This window comes from Schistocerca americana, chromosome X, assembly GCF_021461395.2.
Source record: "Schistocerca americana isolate TAMUIC-IGC-003095 chromosome X, iqSchAmer2.1, whole genome shotgun sequence".
NCBI lineage: Eukaryota > Metazoa > Arthropoda > Insecta > Orthoptera > Acrididae > Schistocerca > Schistocerca americana.
Window position 1 is genome coordinate 344,138,069 of NC_060130.1, and position 22,156 is coordinate 344,160,224.

Consider the following 22,156-nt stretch of genomic DNA (forward strand, 5'->3'; position numbering starts at 1 on the left):
TTGTTGAACTGAAGGTCCACTGCAGACAATCGTACATGTTCCGGTGTTGACCAACGACATTGTCAATTAAGATTACAGTGGACATGGAATCATCGATATTAACCATTCGATCAATGGAAATGTATAGCCTGGTTAGATGAATAACGTTGTTTCTTGTACCAGATAGATTGTTGGGTCCAGATACAACGTCATCCAGGCGAACGGCTTCTCAAAAGATGCTCCGCGCAGCAGACGTGGGCCTGTGCGAACAGTGTTACGTTATGGGGAATATTCACCTGGGCTGTCATGGGACTTACGGTAGTTTTCAAAGGCACAATGACAGCGGCGGACTACGTGAATTTTATTGTGGACCACCTACATTGCTTTGTGCAGATGTCTTCCTCGACATCAATGGCATCTTACAGGGTGAGAACAGGACCACAGGTTCGTAATTTACGGGAATTACTTTGAGAGGTGGCATGAGCCCACTTTCATATTTCTATCTTACTCTGAGTTATTCGATTTTCCTCTCTAATTGCATGCAGTGAAAAGTTGCTATTCCTTCACACGCGGACTTCACACGCAGCTTCTCGTCACCCGGGCGGTCCGGTGCCAGGCGGGTTCTGCTGATCTTCAAAGGGTTAAGCCGACGGGTGTGAGAGAGTCGAGTGGATGCTTCCCAGACGCCGACATTGTCATGAGAGCGGGGCCGACACGCCCACAAGGGCCTGACGGAGCGGCTGGGCTAGAGATTCCGTTACTTCACAGAAACTTAGTGAAAACACTTCCTGGCGGGCTACCAGTAAGGCGTGGGAATGACATGTGTTCCCAGGCGGGTTCTGCTGATCTTGAAAGGGTTAAGCCGACGGGTGTGAGAGAGTCGACTGGATGCTTCCCAGACGCCGACATTGTCATGAGAGCGGGGCCGACACGCCCACAAGGGCCTGACGGAGCGGCTGGGCTAGAGATTCCGTTACTTCACAGAAACTTAGTGAAAACACTTCCTGGCGGGCTACCAGTAAGGCGTGGGAATGACATGTGTTCCCAGGCGGGTTCTGCTGATCTTGAAAGGGTTAAGCCGACGGGTGTGAGAGAGTCGAGTGGATGCTTCCCAGACGCCGACATTGTCATGAGAGCGGGGCCGACACGCCCGCAAGGGCCTGACGGAGCGGCTGGACTAGAGATTCCGTTACTTCACAGAAACTTAGTGAAAACACTTCCTGGCGGGCTACCAGTAAGGCGTGGGAATGACATGTGTTCCCAGGCAGTCTTGGCGGGCAAATTCCCGCGTTTTCTGCAAAATCGTAACTGTGATGGGCTTGCTCAGGGGATAGCTCCGTGACGTAGCAAAATCGGCGCAGAAATTGGCGCCAAGTATCTCCATTGGTGGAATAGTAGTCCATCGGCAATACAGTGAAATTTTCCGCCGGTTTTCGAGTTGCTGATTGGAACGTTTAACCACGGCCACTGTTGTGGGGTGGGAATGTTCGGTGTTCGGCTTGTACGGGTGCTCTTGAGAGGGTCGGCTCCCCCCTTTCAGTCGGAGTAGGTCACAAGACTTAGCTCTCGCTGCTCTGGACAGCCTGCCTTCCATTGGCTGTCTAATATACTTTCATTTAATTGTAACTGTTTGACGAAGTTGCTGAAGTTTCGACTTCAACGTAACTTTCCGAGTACAGTTGGCAATTGAGCGTTCTGCGAACAAGCGGCCTATATTGTCCGTCCTGAGTAGTTTTGGCTAAAGTTGACTGTATCGGAGTGACTGTGTGACTTCGCTTGTTAAAATCACTCGCTGTACTGTCAGTGATTGCGTAGCGAGCCTTCTTCGTCCCCCTCAGAGGCGCATTTGTATTGATAGGAAGTCTTCAGTCTGGAACAACATGACCAGGATAATTAGTTTCGGGCTAAACTCGCGACATTATCATCACCACGACTGGACGTCGAAGCAAGCAGCCATCGCTTCCGGTACGCCAGATCGTGTCCTTGCAGTTAAGAAGACAGTTTCGTAATGTATGTCTGCAGCACCGGCAGATTAGGGAATTTTGCTCTGTGATAATCAGAGCTCAGCAGAGCGCGCCTGTTCCCATCTTTTCTTACGTGGTTCTGTCTTGGGTGTTCATTGTCTGAGTTCTCACTACTGTAACAGCAATTAATGTTGGGTTGGGTGGGTGTTTCTCTTAAGATTTGAGTTGCAAGGAATTGGCTCCACATATCACTTGGTCATAAACGTCACAAGCTAGTTTACAGACAACTTCACCTTCACAGCATTTATTTGAGTATTCAATTTGACGTATTGTAAATGTTTCATGTGTTGTGTTTATTATTTTGAGTTTAGTCATAATAAATCAAATTGTTATTTTGGACAGAACTTTCATTCTGTAGATCGGTAGAGCAACCCTTTCATTTCTCACCACGTTAATGAAACATATTTATCAAATTAATTTCTATCTAATTAAATTATTGCAGGTGCCAAACTCTTTTCTACTCCACTTGCAGGGTCGATTAGAGTCAGTTCGCGTTTCTTCTTAATCCATGTGCAACAGCAAAAGTCGGAGTTAGGAAAGGGGGGGGGGGCTTAGAGCATCATTTTCATATGAAGATTCCAGAAGAATTTAGTGTTAGAGACACTGCTAGCCCCGGCACCTCTCAACTTGATCCATGCGTAGACATCTGGTGCTACATACCTACGGAAAGCCATCCAAGGACTTGTTGATTTCATGCCACGCAGAATCTCTGCATGTGGCCACAATTATTTGCCTTATTTCTGTATGCAAGTGTTATACAACTTATTTGAGCAGTTTAGATAGTTATTGACACGCAGGAAGCATAGTCTGATGGCAAATTATACGATACAAGAGAAGACTGTAAGGGCGTTGTTACGCCTACCTCGCCAGCACTGAGGACGCCTTGGGCGACGCACTCGGCGCCAACCCACATGCTGCTGCGCAGCACCCGCACACCTGCAACACACAAAGCATGCCTTGTTACACACACTCGACAATATTTCAACGCAGTGCATTGGTAATGTAGTTTTTAAACGTGGTTGTAGTAATTTTCTTACATGTGTCGGGCCCCAAATTCGACAGGCATCCGAAATGCCTCACAAGGGAAGCAATCACCCAATGGACTACAGATTTTGCTCAGCTTTCGCACTATTGTAGTACATATTCAGATGTAACGAATTCTGGTATAGTGCAATCAGTTTCTCAAGCGTTTTCGGGCAATCGAGGTTCGAAATTTCAGGGGCTTGTTGAATATTATACGAGAGGCCAGCCGTCGACAAGCGGCGTTGGTGCAACTGGCTAAGAGGACAGACTAGAAGTCTGTACAGTATTAGAGTATCGTCATTTTTTTCTAATCTTGTCCCAGACACGAGTATCACTGCAACTAATCATGGTGCCTCGAAAAGGAATAATTATGATCATAATAAAATAACAGAAATCAGAGATCACACGGAAAGATTTACGTGTTCTACATGAAATATATGAAATGTATTCGCAGTTGCGAATACGAAAAACCATCAGCTGTGTAGGGAAATGATGACAATGAAAATTTATGCTGGATCGGGACTCAATCCGAATTTCCCGCTGTATGCGAGCGGTCTCCTTGACCGTTTTGGCTATCAGTGCACAGCCCACGGCCAGAAACAAACTTCCATACTTCGATGTTCCTGCGTCATGATCTGTACTCGTACACACATTAGGTAATTCGCGTACAGGGGACATTTTAATTGAAAGTCACTGCTTGGTATCGGAGGATAACTACAATATCGCAGTGCCTGTATTGTTAAGAAGAACGATGCGCCCATGTCCGAAGGAACATTGCATCGATATACATAGATGTGAGTAATATATTGGTTGACTCCTGTAGGAACGAACACTCGGAATTTCAACAGTAAATTACACCGTTATGTAGAACGCCTCTCTTGTAGTGTATCACTGGAGCTGACTGATCATTTCCGTGACACTTTCGCGCTTACTGAATGAACCTGTAACGAAATGCTCTGCTCTTCTTTGGATCTTCTCTTTCCTCTATCAGTCGTATCTGGTACAGGTCCCAGACTGACGAACAATATGTAAGTATTATTCGAACGAGGGTTTTGTAAGTTACCTTCTTTGTGGGTACACTACACTTTCTAAGAATTCGTCCAGTGAATCTCAGTCTGGCATCTGCCTTGCCGTCGATTAGTTTTATGTGGTCGTTTCGCTTTAGATCGCTCCTTACTCATACTCCGTGACATTTTGGAGATGTGACAGCTTCCAGCGATTGTTCTGCAGTCGTGTAGTCAGCGTCTTTCTGGCTATTTATTTGCAGTGCTTTACTTTTTTTTATACTGAGGGTCAATTGTCAATCCCTGTCGCACGCGTCGATCCTTTCCAGATCGTCCTGAATTTTGTTATAATTGTGTAGCGTTTGCGGCTCATTTGTATAAAACAGCATCATTCGCGGAAAGCCTTATGGAACTTACGACGTCATTCATTACGTCAAAAATTTTGCCACAGTATATCAAATATGAAAAGACAACGACAAAATTTCGTGTAAATTTATGTATCCGTTATTTAAAATAGGCCAGAGGACTTGTATTATAATTATTAAGCAAAATAAAAATTATGTCAATTGAAAAAGAATTGTAAGAAAATACGTATGTGTGTGTCATTTATGTTCTGTCTGTCAGGGAATACTGAGGTATTATGTATTTGTATTGTATCCAATGTTTTGCTCAGGAAGTTGTGTAATGTGTGGTTAACTACATTATCGTGGGTGGAAATAATTGTTGCCTGATTTTAAGAATTAATAGAAGAGTTATTTGAAATAGAGATTTGTGTTAGTGGTCAAACAAATGGCTACTGTATTAGGTGCAGCCTTTGTTTTCATCGCATGAATAAAGAAGTGTAGTTTCATTATAAGTAATAATTCTGCTTTTCCTTTAATGCTGTCTGCCTCGTGTTATGTTCTGCCAGTCGTGTGTCTTTTCTGTGCAAGAGAAGTGCAGTAGTAATTCAAAGGAAATAGTGAAAGTATCACTGTAGAACCAAGTTTTGCCAGTCTACAAGGATACAAGATAATACCCTGCTCAAAGTAGAAGATAGACGAAAACTGTGTAGCCGTAATTTTGCTAAATTAAAGTCAAAAGCTCACTTAGTGAAATACTTATTTCATCAGATTGAAATTACACGGTTCGGTTTAACTGAAGCTTATGAGTTCTTGATTTATCTATTAAAGTTTCAAACAGCTTTTAGTTTAATAAGAAAGTAATAAAGTATGTACATCCGTCCTGTAGTAATTTACAGCGTTGTACACTGAGATAAAGAGAAAGAAAAAAATTATTGCTCTAATTGACAACAGATAATATTTTCAGAAAGTTTCCAGGTGCAAGAGAAAGTAAATGAGTGATAAATAACGTATAACGAAAAATACATGTTTGTAGCTTCATTTTTCAGAAAGAGAAATGAACTATAACGCTACAAGATGCTGAATAAACTGGTTTTTATACTGGGTTACGAATTTATAAATGCTTTAATTGGTAGAACAGCTCTGTTAAAATTAAAGAGCTATTACTAGCAGAGCAATCGGTGATATCGCAGTGAAAGCCAATGATGTTATTGTGTGTGCTACAAGCTTGCACGCATTTGATCTATTATTTTATTATTTAATATTGGTATGGCCTACTAAGGACCACAAGAAATAACTTGTCTTCTTTCTTATCTCCATTCTTTATTTCCAGTAGCTTTTCATTCTCTGTCTATGTTTTTCTCTTCTTTCTTCTGTTCATAATGGGCCTGTCTTTTTCTCCAAACTTTTTACTTTTTCTCTCAACTTTTCTCTTTCTCCTACTTCTTCCTCCGTTGTTTCCAATACGCTCAGGTCTGCTTTAACTTCTTTAGTCCACGCCATTGATGTTAGCGGATTCCTGTCAAAAATGTTAAAAATTCTTTTTATTATTCTTTGTTCGTCAAGCTTCTTTAGGTGTTCATAGAATACAACTCTTCTCTTCCTCATTGTGTCTAATATTCATTCTAGTTTTTCATAGACTTCTTTCTTGCTTTTTAGTTTCAGTTTCCCGTCTTCATATTTTGACTCCAAGATTTTCCTGATTATTATCCTTTCCTTCAATTACGTTTCACAAAAATTTTTGTCTGTATTTAATGAAAGGCATTCTGAACCATAAAGACATTCTGGTGTAATTAAAGTGTTGTAGTCCTGGGGTTTTGCATTTGCGGAAATAGATTTCTTGTTATATAGGTTTCTTTTATTAATTGAAAAGCCATCTCCTTTCCCTTGTAAGCTAGCTTCTTTGTCCAAAGCTTTTGGATGTATTACTTTACCCAGATATTTAAATTTTGTAGCATTTTTGTATTCTTTCACAATTAGTTTCCATGTATTTCGGCGCCTCCTTTACATATGTCATATACACTGTTTCTCCAAAAGTTATACATAGGCCTGCTTTTCAAGCTGTCTTGTAGGAGATTTATCTGCGTTGTTGCATCTTCTATGGATTCGGCTATGACAGCAATGTCGTCCACAAAAGCCAAACGATCAGTACTCAAATTATCCCCTTTTCTCCCAATTATTTTTAATTCTTTCTTCTTCTGTTCTCTTCCTCCATTTACTGTTGCTAGTACACAGCTTATCAGCAGTGGGGAGAATCCATCTCACTGTCTTACACCAGTTCGTATTTCAAAAGCCTTGTAGGTTACACCTAAAAATTTAATTTTGCATTTTGTATTTGTTGCTGTTTGTTTTTTAAGATTACCCCTTATTTGTTGTCAGCTCCAAAATCTTTTGAGTTGTTGAATGATATTTCCCTGTCAATCGAATTAAAGTATACAAATGTTATATAAATTCTATACCTGATTATAAATCCACAGAATACTCTCCGCACACTTCAGATACAGTGTATATCATTCCTTACTGAGCAAACAATCCTTTATGTGTTCGAGTAGTGTTTGCCACCTAGATTGTGGTCAGGTTTTCTAACTCGTCATAACGAGCTGCACCACAAAATGGAGGCAGTTGGTTCAAATTCTATAAGTGGAAGAAAATTTTCTTAGTAGTATATGGTTGGTAAGAGGAGGAGAGGTTATACCAAACATCCCCTGATTCAGCTGCGGATCCAGGGCGAGGGTGTAGCGACGTAATTTGTTACATCATTTGAAACGCATTGGTCTGAAAATGCTAGAATTCATGTGTTATGTAAGATCTATATCAACAACGAACTCTCACAACTTCGACAACGCCATATTTTACACGGTATGATATGGAAGTGTGCATTCGACATTAACAGTATTTCACGTGGCACTACGATTGTAAACTCAAGTATGCAGATTATGACTGTGTGAGCTTGTAAATTGGGCACGTGGAGCTGTTTCTAGAAACGTCTTCTTATTTGGGAAAAGGGGAGAGGATGGGGAGGAGGTGGGAGGCTTCCATTGCTTAATTCCACACACAACCCGTAGCGTCCCACGAACTGAAAGTAAACGGCGATGGTTAGTTATGGCGCTCCATGACGTTGGTATCAACGCCTGCACTAAAATGTGTGTTATAGAATGCTAGACAATACCTGTGGAGAGATATGGCAACTGTGGGAAAGTTTTAGCTGATAATTTATTTCAGTCACAGTTGAGATTTAATGTAGCGATTACGCAATGCGAATACTATGACTTTAAACTACTGAAACACTATTATCAGAGTGTAGAATGTTTTTCAATACTTAACTCAAACTCTATCATTTTCAAACACGTACAATTGAACAATCACACGCTTACGTACTAAAATGAAACCATTTACACAGGGTGGCCCACCTAACGTGAACAGATCAAAATATCTGCGACGGTTGCAGATAAAAAACACGGTTTCCTCCAAATGGTGGTACGTATGGAGGCCTGCACTTTTTTCTACATTCTGACCACTCAAAGTGTTTCTATTTACAGATATATAAAAGCAATTATCTACCTTTAAAATGGAACAACGTAATTTTTAGCATGAGAAACCAGGAGTGCAATGACGAACCACGTGTCTGGGCTCACAACGGAGCACCCCAAAAAAGAAAGTAGGATCCTGTGATGAAAGACAGGCAACTATCTTCTAAAACAAGGGTTATTCAGCTCCATTTTCTTGTCACCATAGGCTAACATGACGAAAACTCCACTGCGTCGACAAACTTTAGCATCGCTTTTCGACCAGCTTCCAGGTTTTTGCGAATCTTTCGCTGCGGATATTAGCATAAACTATATCACTGAACTTCTCTTTTCACGAACTACTGAATGGACTTAAAAAGAAAAGTAGTTCAATTTAATATATAAAATTATACATTTCGAGTGTTAACCGTACGGAAAAATACTCGCCTTTTAAAACAGTCATATGGTGAAAACCGTATTTGGAAATCTGCGGAGAGTTTAGGGCGCACATGATAGGTGAAAACCTTGTATAGTCTGACGACTAAATGTCTTTTCAAAAGAACCAGTACGATTGATTGAAACGGTTTAAAATATAAAATTTAATATCATCTTCAGTCGAACAAGAGAAAAATTTGAGTTTATAACACAAATATCCGTTTCTAGTTACGTGGTATGGTTATTGCACAAACTTTATAAATGAAATGAGTTAGCTGATACAATATTTGTAGTGAATAGTACGTCGAACGAGCGACTGCACGTAAACCTCCGTTTGGCTCTAATTTATTTTATTTTCTTGTCACGCCCATCACACGAAAAGTATGTGGGAGAAAGCAATATTTTGCCTGACTCTTGGAAGTGCTACAAACCTTTTCATGATACACAGCACATATCTTCTAGCGTCTGCCACTTGAGTTTTGTGAAAGTCTCCGTAAAGTGCTCACCAGTACTAAATGAAGACTTACGAAACGCGCCGCTCTTCTTTGGACCATATCTATCTCCTCTATTAATCCTGCATTGGAAGGATCCGAGACTGACGAACAATATTCAGGGATCGGTCTAACGAATGGATTGTAATTCACATCTTTCTCTCTTGCTCTCACTTTCTCTTCCCCCCCCCCCCCCCCCCCCCCTCTCTCTCTCTATCTGTCTGCGTCCTTAGCTCTTAACTAAAGAAACAGCATTAACACAACAAAAAAATTACGTACATATCTCTTATCTTATTACAAAGTTACCTTCCGTCGAATGCTTGTAATTTACTCAGGCAGCCTTAACATTGCTGTAGTTTAAATTTCTTAATAAGTTGGTTGTTATATAAGTACAGCTACGCACTGAATGAGATGTCGCTTGAAATCCTTTATGACTCAATATGTGGCCTAAGTACTCCACTTGCTCTTGAAAGAATTAGCATTTTTGTAGCTTACACTTTAGGCCACATTGTTGTAGCAGCAGACGTCGTCAATGCATTTATAGGTACCAGAAACAGCAGGGAGCCATTTGATTCTCGTAACACTGTCAGTAGCGTTGCCCGTTGGCTGGTTGTGATGGGTGTGAGGATGTCTTGTTGCACGGGACGATCTAATTTGACTTGAGGTCATCTCGTTGTACTGCTGGCACTGGTATAGCTTCAAAGAAGCGTGTAGACCTTTACAGAGTTACAATGAACTTATAATTTACTCGGTTTGTTACTTCAGTCACTTCTGTTTATATGAAAATATCTTCACGATAGTGAAAATGCCTGTAATATATAAAAGGTGGTTACTAGATTATGCATCTGTTGTAATTCATTATTTCACTGAACAGCTAGAGGTTCACTTACTTTAATTACATTTTTACACATTGACGCCATCTTGCGCTGACCATTTCTGGAGTCTTCTTGAAACAGATGGATATTTGTTAGATAATGAACTAGGTGATGTGACAGATATAACAGAATATTATTTCTCATTTAAAGATACTTTGTATCAATCAACTGTATCTGTACTTCTGAATTTCAAAACATGAAATTTTCATAAGCCTCCAAAGTACTGTCATCTGGCGATTATCCTCACTTAATACTTCGATGTGTGCAGTAAGCCAGTCTGCGCCCAAATGTCGTGAAGTAATACAGACCATATACTCTGTATCCACGTTCGACAACTTGTCTCGTTTTACAAAAGAATGTGTTACAGATACTTGGATGAGTTCTACCCCTCTTCGTTTTTTTACCACGTGCATTTAATTTATTTTATCAATGTTCTTCACTGAATGCTTGGTTCTTCCCTTTTTGCAATCTAAGTTTTATGTAATTTACAATTGTGCCAATGTTTTCACTGATGCTCGTGTCTCCCGTCTCAGAAAAATTGACATTCTATCGTGACTCGGGAACTTATTTTACGGGAAGACCCAGAGTGGTTCCCTTCATACAGGACATTCTTCAAGATTCTATGAAAGCTATTGTGAATGTTATATGTATATTTGGTGTTATTGCACTGTTGTAATTTGTATTTGTTTCATGAACGAATGAATAATGTATAGACTCTTATTCAGGCTCTATCGAGATATCGACATTGTCGTTCGATTTGAGTTACGAGTGTGTTGTAGTATGGGCTTTGGCTCAACAAATGTTAGTACTTTCATCTCGGTAATGAGGAAACAAGATGGCTGGAGGGCGCTTGACATTCGAGCAACGGAAATGTAATGTGAAGCGGTTTTTCAAGTTTGATAATGCCGTTGAAGTGCAACGTCAGTGAAGGCGGGAGTTTGAAACAGAACCGCAAACCCGCCTAACAATTATACGCATCATTGACAAGTTTGAATTGCGTGGAACAATTTGTTATATTCACAAAGGAAGATCAGGAAGACAGCGTACAGCTCCAAGTCCTGCTTCGTCCGCACTCGTGTTGGAAACGTTTGTTAATTCTCCACAGAAATCTGCTACGCAATGTGCACGTGAAATGGGGGTTAGCAGTAAAAGTATAGAATTCTGAAAGCTGGAGAGTGGAAAATTTAGATGACAATCCTGATCGCCAAATGCAATTTTGCGAATAGTATCAGCAAATGGTAACTAATGACGAACAATTTGTGAGGAAGATAGTGCGGAGTGACGAGGCACAATTTAAACTTACTGGAACCGTGAATCAGCATAACAGCGTGTACTGGACATCGGAAAATCCGCATGTTTATGTGGATAAAGCGGTCAATCTACCAGGAGTTCATGTCTGGTGTGGACTATTATCTAGGGGCTAAGTAGTACCCTTTTTCTTTGATGCTACTTTCACTGGAGAAGTGTACCTGGAAATGTTAGTGGCATCAATTTTGCAAGGTATACGTGCGCTTTATGGAGCTGATGAAGAGGACTTCTACCAACAGTACGGGGCGCCACCACACTACCACCTAGCCGTACGAGCTTTCATGGATGACAATTTTCTGGGACATTAGATTGGACGAAGGAGGCCCATTGAGTTCCCTCCACGGTCGTCAGATGTACCACCTACGGAGTTTTACTTGTGAGGAACCGTGAAAGATAACGTCTATCGACATCTTACCAGGTAGGATTGACGGAGGACATCGAAAAAGTACAAAGAAGGGCCGCCTGTTTCGTGTTATCGCGCAATAGTGGTAAGAGTACCACTGATATGATAAGTGAGTTGGGGTGGCACTCACTGAAACAAAGGCGTTTTTTTTTTTTTTTTTTTTTTTTTTGTTGCGAGATCTATTTACGAAATTTCAATCACCAACTTTCTCTTCTGAATGCGAAAATATTTTGTTGACACCCACCTACGTAGGGAGAAATGATCATCATAATAAAGTAAGAGAAATCAGAGCTCGAACGAAAAGATTTAGGTGTTCCTTTTTCCCACGCGCCATTCGAGAGTGGAATGGTAGAGAAGTAAAAAAATGGTTCGATGAACCCTCTGCCAGGCACTTAAGTGTGAATTGCAGAGTAACCATATAGATGTAGATGTACATGTAGAAGACACGCACGCTGGAGGAACTTCGCCAGGGTATTACAGCGACATGTGCAGCGATCTCCACTGTAACATTTACTGACGTAGTTCTGGCGTCCGCTCGTCGTTCTGTTGTGTGTATAGCCGCCAACGGTGAACATTTTGAATATTTAAAGTAACCATGTGCTAAACTGAAGGTTGTACAACGTGTGTGATGAGTTATTAAATGTAAAATAAACACATAAGTAATACTTCTCATTCTTGAAAATGTGTATACATTTTTCTGGCGGCCTCAGTAGTGGAGGAAACTGAGGATAAATAGAACAACCGATTTTAAAAAGAGGAAACAGTGAATGGTAAACCGCAACGATAAATTTTATTGGAGCCTCAAGGAAAATGATATCAATAGAAAAGCTATTGCTCACTGCGCTCAACGAACAGAAACAGATAAGGAAAATATCGTCTATTACAATAGTTCATGTGTAGAGTGTTGTCAATTGCAGGCAGTTCTCACAATACAATTCAGTTACATAATAACGTGGTCCAACAATAGCAGCTAATTAGGCGCTCAAGATGGCTGAATTCATGTCGCGGGTGTGCGTAATGAGGCGCATGGCTGCTTCACTGTTTCTGCTTAGCCATGTTGTACTGCGAGAACGCTCTTGCTAAATAGAAGTTAATTATTTGAATTCTGAGTTTATTCTGAATTACGTTACATCTAAGACGCGTGAATTCAGTCATATTATATTATGTTGAAGATAGTAAAACGGAGAAAAATAGATCCAGCAACACACCATGATACTGAATCTGTTCTGACGAGAAAGAGTATGATGATGTATTTGTAGGCAGTACGAACACTTCAGTGAGCGAAGATGAATTGCGAGCTCAAGGCGAAGCCGCTGACAACGTGGTTAATACTACAGGTATTACTATAATGAGTTCTACGATTACTCCAACTGCCAGTAAAGTACCAGATATAGCTGCTATGTTGTACCATGTGTTACAGAAGAAAAGTGAAATATCTACTGAAATATCATCTAAATTTAATGAATTGTCAAATCAAATATCTACTAATGAGTAATCTGAAGTACGAAATGAAATATTCACTAAAGATAGTCAAATGTCAGACGTAGAAAGTGAAATGTTAGAAATTTCGTCGGCCGGAGTGGCCGAGCGTTTCTAGGCGCTACAGTCTGGAACCGCGCGATCGCTACGGTCGCAGGTTCGAATCCGGCCTCGGGCATGGATGTTTGTGATGTCCTTAGCTTAGTTAGGTTTATGTAGTTCTAAGTTCTAGGGGACTGATTACCTTAGAAGTTAAGTCCCATAGTGCTCAGAGCCAATTTTAGAAATATCAAATCTAATAGATACTCATTTCGGTGGAATATCAAATCATATGCCTTTTAAACATTATGGAATCTAGGATCAGTTAACACCTAGGATGTCAGATTAGGGTTGCCAGATGTCCCGGGTTTCCAGGATAGTACCAGTTTCATATTAAAGAAGTCGGTGTCCCGAAAAGTTCTTTCGGAACGGCAGTTTGTACTGGATTTCAGAGAAATATTATCATACCCTATTTTTTCTTGAAAGTCTTATGTGGATCTCCAGCTCTTAAGCTAAATTATGGAAGTTTTTACTATCGCAGCTGTCTTTTTCCCTTAAGGAGTATTACTGTGCAGTAAGTGCTGAGTTTTCGGTATTGTCCCTTATCTCAGTTCGGCTTAATCTTTGCAGCAACGTGGGTCTCAGTTTCCCTGTAAGAGTCGTGTTGCTGTTGTTTATTATTAAAGTGTTTCATTGTTTCAAGTGGATTCAAAATGCGAAAGATGAAGTGTTCGTTCCAAGATATATTCGGAAGAATGTTTCTTCATAAAACGAGGAAGAAGGACTATAAAGTGAAATTTGTGTTATATTTCCGTTGCACATGGGGGAAGGGCAAACATTAAGGATCATTTAGCTAGCGTGTGCTCTGCAAAAAAAGATACGTAGTCATTTTGTGTCAACTTCTTTTAAACAAGCAAGTCAGTAACAGATCGAGAATTAGTAACATGCTATCATACCGACTAACATCATATGTCTTTGAGATCAGTGGACTGTACTTCTAGGTGAAGCTCCAAACTTTTTAATGATTCCGAAGCAGTAAAAAATGTGACGTTGGGATGAACAAAATCAACAGAAATTGTGAATTTAGTGTTAGTGCTCGACACAGTCCAACAAATATGCGATTCTCTTTGCATTTCCAGCAACCCTGCTTGTGTGTGCCACTTCTCTCCTACCGTGAGCGGCTGTCGGCAGCGGTTCGCAATCTCCTGACTAAAAGGAGTAATTTTTTCCCGTTTTTCGCGTTCTTAAGCTGAAGAGAAGTGTCCCAGTTTCTGCTTCCCAAATTACGTTCATTTTTAGTCAGTTTAAGAGAAATGTCCCGGTTTGTCAGCCAAAAATTATGACAAACCTATGGTAGATCAAATTTCAATTAAAATACATAATGAATTACCAACAAAACACAATGAAATGCCATCCATGTACCTAGGTTGTCAGTGTAACAAAATGTGTTACCCACAATTCTTAAAATGCCAGTTGAGTTGTCTAATTGGTTATCATTTGTCTAATTGGTCATCTAAGACGTCAACCAAACGAAAAACTCGATGTTCGCTTAAATGTAGTAAAATATCTACTGACTTTATTAAAATTTCTGCTGCATGTGGCGTATTGTCTGCGAACACTAGGAAACTGTACGCTATGTCTAATGAAATTTCATCTAACATAAGTGAACTGACCTCTGCAATAAACGAATCGATGAATTACGTGAGTTGTAGGCTAGCGAAATGAAATATTCAATGAACTGCTCATTAGCCGTGAAAAACCTGTAGATTCAGGAACAACACTCGTAGTGCAGACAATTTCATGATGCTTCGAAGAAGATCACTGAGCTTGAAGTAAATCTATTGGAGAGTGTAGTATGTGAAATTTTATTGCAGTCACAATACCGCTATAATGTAACACCACACATCAATAAGGTGAAACAAGAGCCGCCCGATGGGAGCCAGGTAGTTCGTGGCGGGCTTCCTTCTGTATCTACCACAAATGCTAAAAATGTTTACTCCGCACTACACGTAAGACCTAACCAGAAAGCAAATCAAATACGTCTGCCACTCAGTGGGGTGGCGGCATTGCCACACGTGCAGTCAATTTTACTGTGTGAATGCCTGTGTGACGATGAACCCATTCGGGTATCCACAAACAACACGAACAATAACATGCATAGCAATAACAATAGCGGCGCGGAACATTCCTCACCACCGCGCGCGAAGTGGTACACTCACGGCATATTAAAATGCATCACTATAAATTATCTAACACAGATAACGACGTTGCCACAGAATTATACACGGCACGCTGAACGCCGCCTACCAAATCTCATTGAACTGGGCAGAGACAGTAAAAAAAAAAAAAACTGTACAAGTTACCATCATACATAAATTGATGTAACTGAGCAGTTTTTAAAATAGAAACTTTTCTCTATGGGTTACTTATGTGCTCTGCAATACAACGGATTCACTGTACGCTTGCTGGTTCTAAAAATAGAGCAGCATGGAATTAAAAAGTTCGTCTTATTAGCTAGGATTTTCACCGTTATATTATCTGGTATTTTAAATGTTTTAATCGCTTTTAACTACGAATATCTTTAGAAAACAAAAATTCCTAATGATAGTACGTAAGTAAGACGCACTGTAAAGTAACCCTACACCTTTCTTGTCGTAAAGAGCGTCAGTTCAGTCCGAGAGTGCGGGCCGGGGTGGCCGAGCGATTCTAGGCGCTACAGTCTGGAACCGCGCGACCGCTAGAGTCGCAGGTTCGAATGGATGTGTGTGATGTCCTTAGGTTAGTTAGGTTTAAGTAGTTCTAAGTTATAGGGGGCTGATGACCTTACAAGTTAAGTCCCATAGTGCTCAGAGCCAGTCCGAGAGTCGGGCTGGTGCCACCTCGGACACGTGGCTCTTAATCAGTACAGTTTACACTGACGCCATACGCACTTGTATGCTGTCTACGGCATGGTAAGATGGTTCAAATGGTTCTGAGCACTATGGGACTTAGCCGGCCGCTGTGGCCGAGCGTTTCTAAGTGCTTCAGTCAGGAATCGCGCTGCTGCTCTGGTCGCAGGTTCGAATCCTGCCTCGGGCATGGATGTGTGTGATGTCCTTAGGTTAGTTAGGTTTAATTAGTTCTAAGTCTAGGGGACTGATGACCTCAGATGTTACGTCCCATAGTGCCTAGAGCGATTTGAGCCATTTTTGAACGGTGGGACTTAACATCTCAGGTCATCAGTCCCCTAGAACTTAGAACTACTTAACACTAAAATCACAGGCATCAATGCTCGAGGCAGGATTCGAACCTGCGACCGTAGCAGTCGCTCGGTTTCGGACTGAAGCGCCTAGAGCCGCTCTGCCATAGCTGTCGGCTGGCATGGTAAGACATTCAAGCTCTAGTGTACCAATCTGTCCAAGATAAGATACCTTAATGTGTTTTTTTTCAGTTAGTTCCCCCAGTTAGACGGCAGGCAGAAATTTGAATGGGTTTATCCAGCTTCCTATTATTTATAAATGCTCCTCGGTCCTAGTCAATGTAATCATGGACTACAGCTCCTAGCGGGCTGTCTGTTTCTATCTTGACGGTGAACGCTGGGACTTAGCTCTAAACGATCTCTTTGTCGTGCCATAACTATTTAAACAACCTATGAGTACAGCGCTCTAACGTCCGCCCGGCTAGCCGCGTGGTATAACGCGGTGCATCTCGAGAGGGAAGGCGTGCCGGTACCCGGCACGAATTCGCCCGGCGGATTAGTGTCGAGGTCCGGGGTGCCGGCCAGCCTGTGGATGATTTTTAAGGCGATTTTCCATTTACCTCGGTGAATGCGGGGTGGTTCCCCTCATTCGGCCTCAGTTACACTGTGTCAGCGATTGGTGCGCAAACATCGCAACCACGTATGCGTACACCATAATTATTACACCACGCAAACTTTTGGGGCTGCACTTGTCTGGTATGAGATGTTCCCGGGGGAGGGGGGGGGGGGCACTGGGAGTCGAACCGCACAATAACTGTGGGGCGGCGGTGGGGTGTGTGGACTTCTGTGGCCTGTTCTAGGGTTGTGAACCACTGAGGACTATGGCGGGATGAAGTCTCTCCACCTTTTCTAGGTCCCCGGTTGAATACATACATGCACACATAGCTCTGAATGATATAATGATATATTGCGTATTTGCTCTTCCCAAAGAACAGACACTACATACATATTGTTATATCCTAGCCAGTAATGCCACCCGAGCCCGCTGCCAAAAGGTTGGCAGCATCAAAGTCCGGACGCCGTCCGCATAAGCAGCGCCAGTGAGACAGGAAATCGCCGCAAGTCTGCGCGCGCCACCGCCGGCTTTTGGCTTCTTAAGCGCTGGAGTCGCGAGCGCTAGGACAGTTCTGTATTCGCCGCTCAGTTGTATACTCGCCACCGAATTGTGTACTTGCTAGTCAGTTGTGTGTTCATCGCAGCAGAGTTGTTGTTTGTCGTCAGCCGACGCTGACCTAGCCGCTCCGACTCGAACTAGACAGATTTCTGTAGACACGGAGTTCACTACTGTGTTTCTATATCTTCGTTAATAAAGATAAGTACCGACTTTTATTTAATCAGAGTGTTTGGGTTTTCATCTTTCTGTTCACTGTTCCAGCGGACAGGTCGGCCCGCTATTAAAAGTGTGGCGTTGACTTCGTAAGCCGTTTCTACAGCGAATTGTTTGTCCCTACGAACGCCGCCACAAAACTGGCGACGAGGACTTCCGAACTCGTGTGCAGGGCTGGTTCAACTTGTTTCTGGTTATACTAATTATAGCGATAAAATTTTGGGGGCTGGTTTAATTTGTGTTCACTATGTCTGCCGAATTACAACAGTTGATCTTGTTACAGAGTCAGCAAATACAAAGTTTGGTGGAAGCAATCGCCAAACAAGCGGCTAATCCTCCAACACAAAAGGAACAAGCACAGGCAGCACCACCTTTCCGTGCTTTTGATGCATCAAGAGAAGAATGGCGAGAATATTTCGCGCAGTTGCAGGCGCACATGACAGTCTACAAAATCACGGGTACTGAGCGGCAGCTTTATTTAATTTCCACTGCAGGCGTGGAAGTCTATCGACTACTTTGTAAGTTGTTCCCGGAATCCAAGCCAGAATCTTTAGACTATGACGTTGTTGTTAACAAGCTTGCTGAGTATTTCGAGTCGCGAGTTCATGTGGCAGCAGCCAGATTCAAGTTCTTCAGATTAAAGAAACTGCCACATCAATCTAATAAACAGTGGTTAACAGATTTACGGGGCCTCACCCGTCAGTGCCGATTTAATTGTGTGTGTGGAGCTTCCTACAGTGATGTCATGTTACGAGACGCTATTACTCAAAACATTGCAGATTCTCGTATTCGTGCTGCTATCTTAAAGTTGCCTGACCCGTCATTAGAGACTGTGATGAACATCATTGAAGCCCAAGATACTTTTGACTATGCTGAGTGTGAGTTAGATCAGCCATGTATTTCTCAAATTGCCTGTGCTAAGCAAGTTATGTCCCGCCCGCGGCCCCACCGGCAGAGTCAGACTGTAAACACTGGCCGGCCGCGTCATGTTAAACACATTCGTCAGCCGCGTGTGCAAAATGATAGAGTTAAGTCTTGCCCTAAGTGTGTTCTTGCTCATCCTCGTGAACGTTGCCCGTTGAGAAACGCGGTTTGTCACTTTTGTCAAAGGAAAGGACACATACAGACTGTTTGTTTGCGTAAACGCAAGAACAATTCTAGTGCTGCCCAGCCCATGGATATTCATGTTCTTCAAAGCCAGCCCGCCCAGAAGGTCGCGTTTAACGACTCTTCCACGGTTCGTGTGGGTAATAAACTTGTTCGCAATAAGCCACCCACCCAGCCCTCTGCTATGCGACCCAGGCGTAATTCAAACGCTGTAAAAAGTAATGTACAGACTGCAAGTGAAGCGGGAGTTGTTGTTCCACCCGCCCAACCCACGAGTTGTCGTAAGCAGCGAACACGCGCTAAGCGCGCTGATTTTGTGTCTTCCGCCTCCACTGCACCGATCCAGAGACAGTGTAATAAACTATTTGTGAAGCTACGCATCCAGGATAAGACCTTCAATTTTCAATTAGACACTGGTGCGTCTGTGACTCTCATAAATAGTGCTACGTATGCGGCTATCGGCCGCCCTAAACTTTCAGCAGCAAAACATTCTTTGGCTACTTATAGTGGAGAACAAATTCCTGTGTTAGGTGTATGTAGCGTGCCAGCCACATTCCGTGGCAATACAAAAACAGTTTCATTCACAGTGCTCCGCGCTACAGACAGTGTAAACATTTTCGGATTAGACTGTTTTGACTTGTTTGGCCTGTCTATCCAAGACAATGTGTTGCAAATTAATTCTGTTGTTGTTCCTCAAGACAGCATAACCGATTTGTGTAAACGATACAGTGACATATTTAAAGACGAACTAGGTTGTGCTGCGAACTTTGCCGCACATATTACGTTAAAAGATAATGCTCAGCCTCGATTTTTTCGTGCTCGTCCAGTGCCTCACGCCCTCCGGGCACCTGCAGCAGATGAACTTCGTCGTTGGCAAAACAACGGTGTTATTCAACCCGTTTCAGCGAGCCAGTGGGCTTCTCCCTTAGTTATTATAAAGAAACCGTCTGGCAAGTTACGTTTGTGTGCTGATTTTAAGTCGACAGTTAATCCTCAGACTGTCATTGATTCTTTTCCTTTGCCTAGACCGGACGAGCTGATGGATAAGTTAGGGGAAGCTCGTTTCTTTTCCAAAATTGATCTCCGTGAAGCATATTTGCAATTGCCCCTCGCCGAGCAATCACAACAGTATTTTGTCATAAACACGTCGTTGGGGTTGTTCCGTTTTCTGCGTTTGCCTTTTGGTTGTGCGTCAGCTCCAGCTGTTTTTCAGCGTTTTTTGTCACAACTCCTGGCTAATGTGCCATCGTGTTGCAACTATTTAAACGATATTGTTGTGTCCGGTCCGACGCCTGCTGAACATTTCCGTAATTTGGAGTGTTTGTTTACAGTGTTGTCTCAGGCAAGCCTACGTTGCAACATCGATAGATGTTCATTTTTCCTTACGGAGATGGAGTATCTGGGACATGTTATTAATGCTCAAGGCATTCATCCCTCCCAGTCACATTTGGCAGCTATTCGTGATTTGCCCGCCCCTCGCAATCTGCATGAATTGCAAGCAGTTCTTGGCAAATTGACATATTATATTAGGTTTATACCTAATGCATCACAGATTGCTGCACCGTTGCATCGTCTCCGCCGTAAGAATGTTCCGTTTGTGTGGTCAGCTGATTGCCAATCAGCCTTTCAGCAGCTTAAAGAGGCTTTATTGAATGATCGTTGTCTGGTCCATTACGACCCTAACAAGCCTCTGGTGTTAGCTTGTGATGCCTCTTCTTTCGGCCTCGGTGCTGTGTTGTCTCACCGAGTCGGTAACACCGAACGTCCTATTGCGTTCGCATCTAAATTGCTAAACAAAGCTCAGTGTAATTATAGCCAATTGGACAAGGAAGCGTTGGCTATTGTGTTCGGTGTCACAAAATTCCATCACTACCTCTATGCTAGACCATTCTATTTAGTAACAGATCACAAGCCCCTGACGTCACTGTTTCATCCGTCTAAACCAGTTCCTCAGCGGACAGCTCAGAGACTACAACGTTGGGCTCTTTTGTTATCACAATACCAGTATGAGATACTGTATCGCCCTACAGCTCAGCATGCAAATGCTGACGCGCTTTCTAGATTGCCGGTTGCTGCGGATGATGTCTTCGATTCCTCTGATGACTCTTGCCATCAGATTGACGCCGATGAGCATCAATCCCTCCGGGATTTTCCGATTGATTATCGTCAGGTGGCACGTGAGACAGCTACGGATCCTCATCTGAGTTTACTATTACGTTTTGTTCAACGTGGTTGGCCGTCCAAGGCAAAGGACATATCGGATCCTGTGGTTCGTCGCTATTATCCGCAACGTCATCTGTTGTCTGTTTCGCACGGAGTTTTGCTGTTACGCACCGAGAATGACCAGCTTCGTGTAGTGGTTCCCCAAGTGCTCCAATCCAAGGTCCTCGACTTGTTGCATCACGGTCATTGGGGAGTGGTCCGCACCAAGCAGCTTGCCCGCCGTCATTGTACATGGATCGGCATTGATAAGCAGATTACGCAGATGTCTACAGATTGTTCGACGTGTGCCGAACACCAAGCTGCTCCGCCTCAACGCTATTTTGAGTGGGCACGCCCTGCCGGTCCCTGGCAGCGGGTACATATTGATTTCGCTGGTCCATATTGGAATTCTCGTTGGCTCATCGTGATAGATGCATTTAGTAATTTTCCGTTTGTTGTGCCCATGCAGTCTACAACGTCTGCACAAACTATACAGGCGTTGACTTCCATTTTTTGTATTGAGGGTCTTCCAGAAGTTTTAGTGTCTGACAATGGTCCACAATTTACCTCTGCTGAATTTGAAAGTTTTTGTTCTGCCAATGGCATTCGCCATGTTCTTACTCCGCCGTTCCACCCTCAATCGAATGGTGCAGCGGAACGTTTTGTACGCACATTCAAGGATCATATGGACCGCCTTCGTGCTACGCACTCTCGTCAGCAGGCCCTCATCACGTTCCTGTCGTCGTACCGGACCACGCCACGCGACGGCCCTTCGCCTGCGGAGCTTCTCCACGGCCGTCGTCATCGCACTCTACTACGGTTGTTGCACCCCCCGGATCGACCCGCTGCTCCTGAGCATCGCACGCGTTTTCAGCGCAACGACGCCGTTTTTTTCAGAGTTTATCACGGTCGCCGTCGTTGGGAACGTGGTACCGTGATTAGTGTCCAGGGTCGCGGTTTTTATACTGTTCAAGGTGCTACTGGGGTGCACAGGAGGCATCAGAACCAGTTGCGCCGCGCTGGCCGCCCGGATTCTGCCGCTCGTTCTTTGTCCACAGATTTGGTCCGCGGCGGGTTCCAGCCGCGCCTTCCGACTTCACTGCCGTCCCCAGGGCAGCAGCAGCAGCCGTCGCCGCTACCACGCCGACAGCCCGTGCCGTTGATGCCTCCCGCGCAGCTTCATCCGGGAGCGCCCCAGGTGGTCGCTCCGGCGCCTGCGGTCCCTCTTCAGTCGCCACCGCCTTCGGAGCTGATGGACGTCGACCCCTCAGCCGGGCCGCCTTCCCGAGCGGTGGCTGTACAGCCTGTCCTGTAGCCGCTTTCCTTGGGCACCCCCAAGGAGTCTGACACCGCAGCGCCTTGTCCGGCGCCCCCT

The 22,156-nt window shown here is 43.2% G+C and overlaps 1 long non-coding RNA gene across 1 annotated transcript in view; it reads right to left on the reverse strand.

Annotated features, from left to right (window-relative positions):
* Positions 1 to 22,156, reverse strand: part of LOC124556748 — a 212,721-nt gene that overhangs the window by 72,418 nt on the left and 118,147 nt on the right. Inside the window, exon 2 of the long non-coding RNA XR_006968679.1 lies at positions 2,866 to 2,939. This is a non-coding gene — a long non-coding RNA (uncharacterized LOC124556748). The remainder of the gene's footprint in view (positions 1 to 2,865; positions 2,940 to 22,156) is intronic.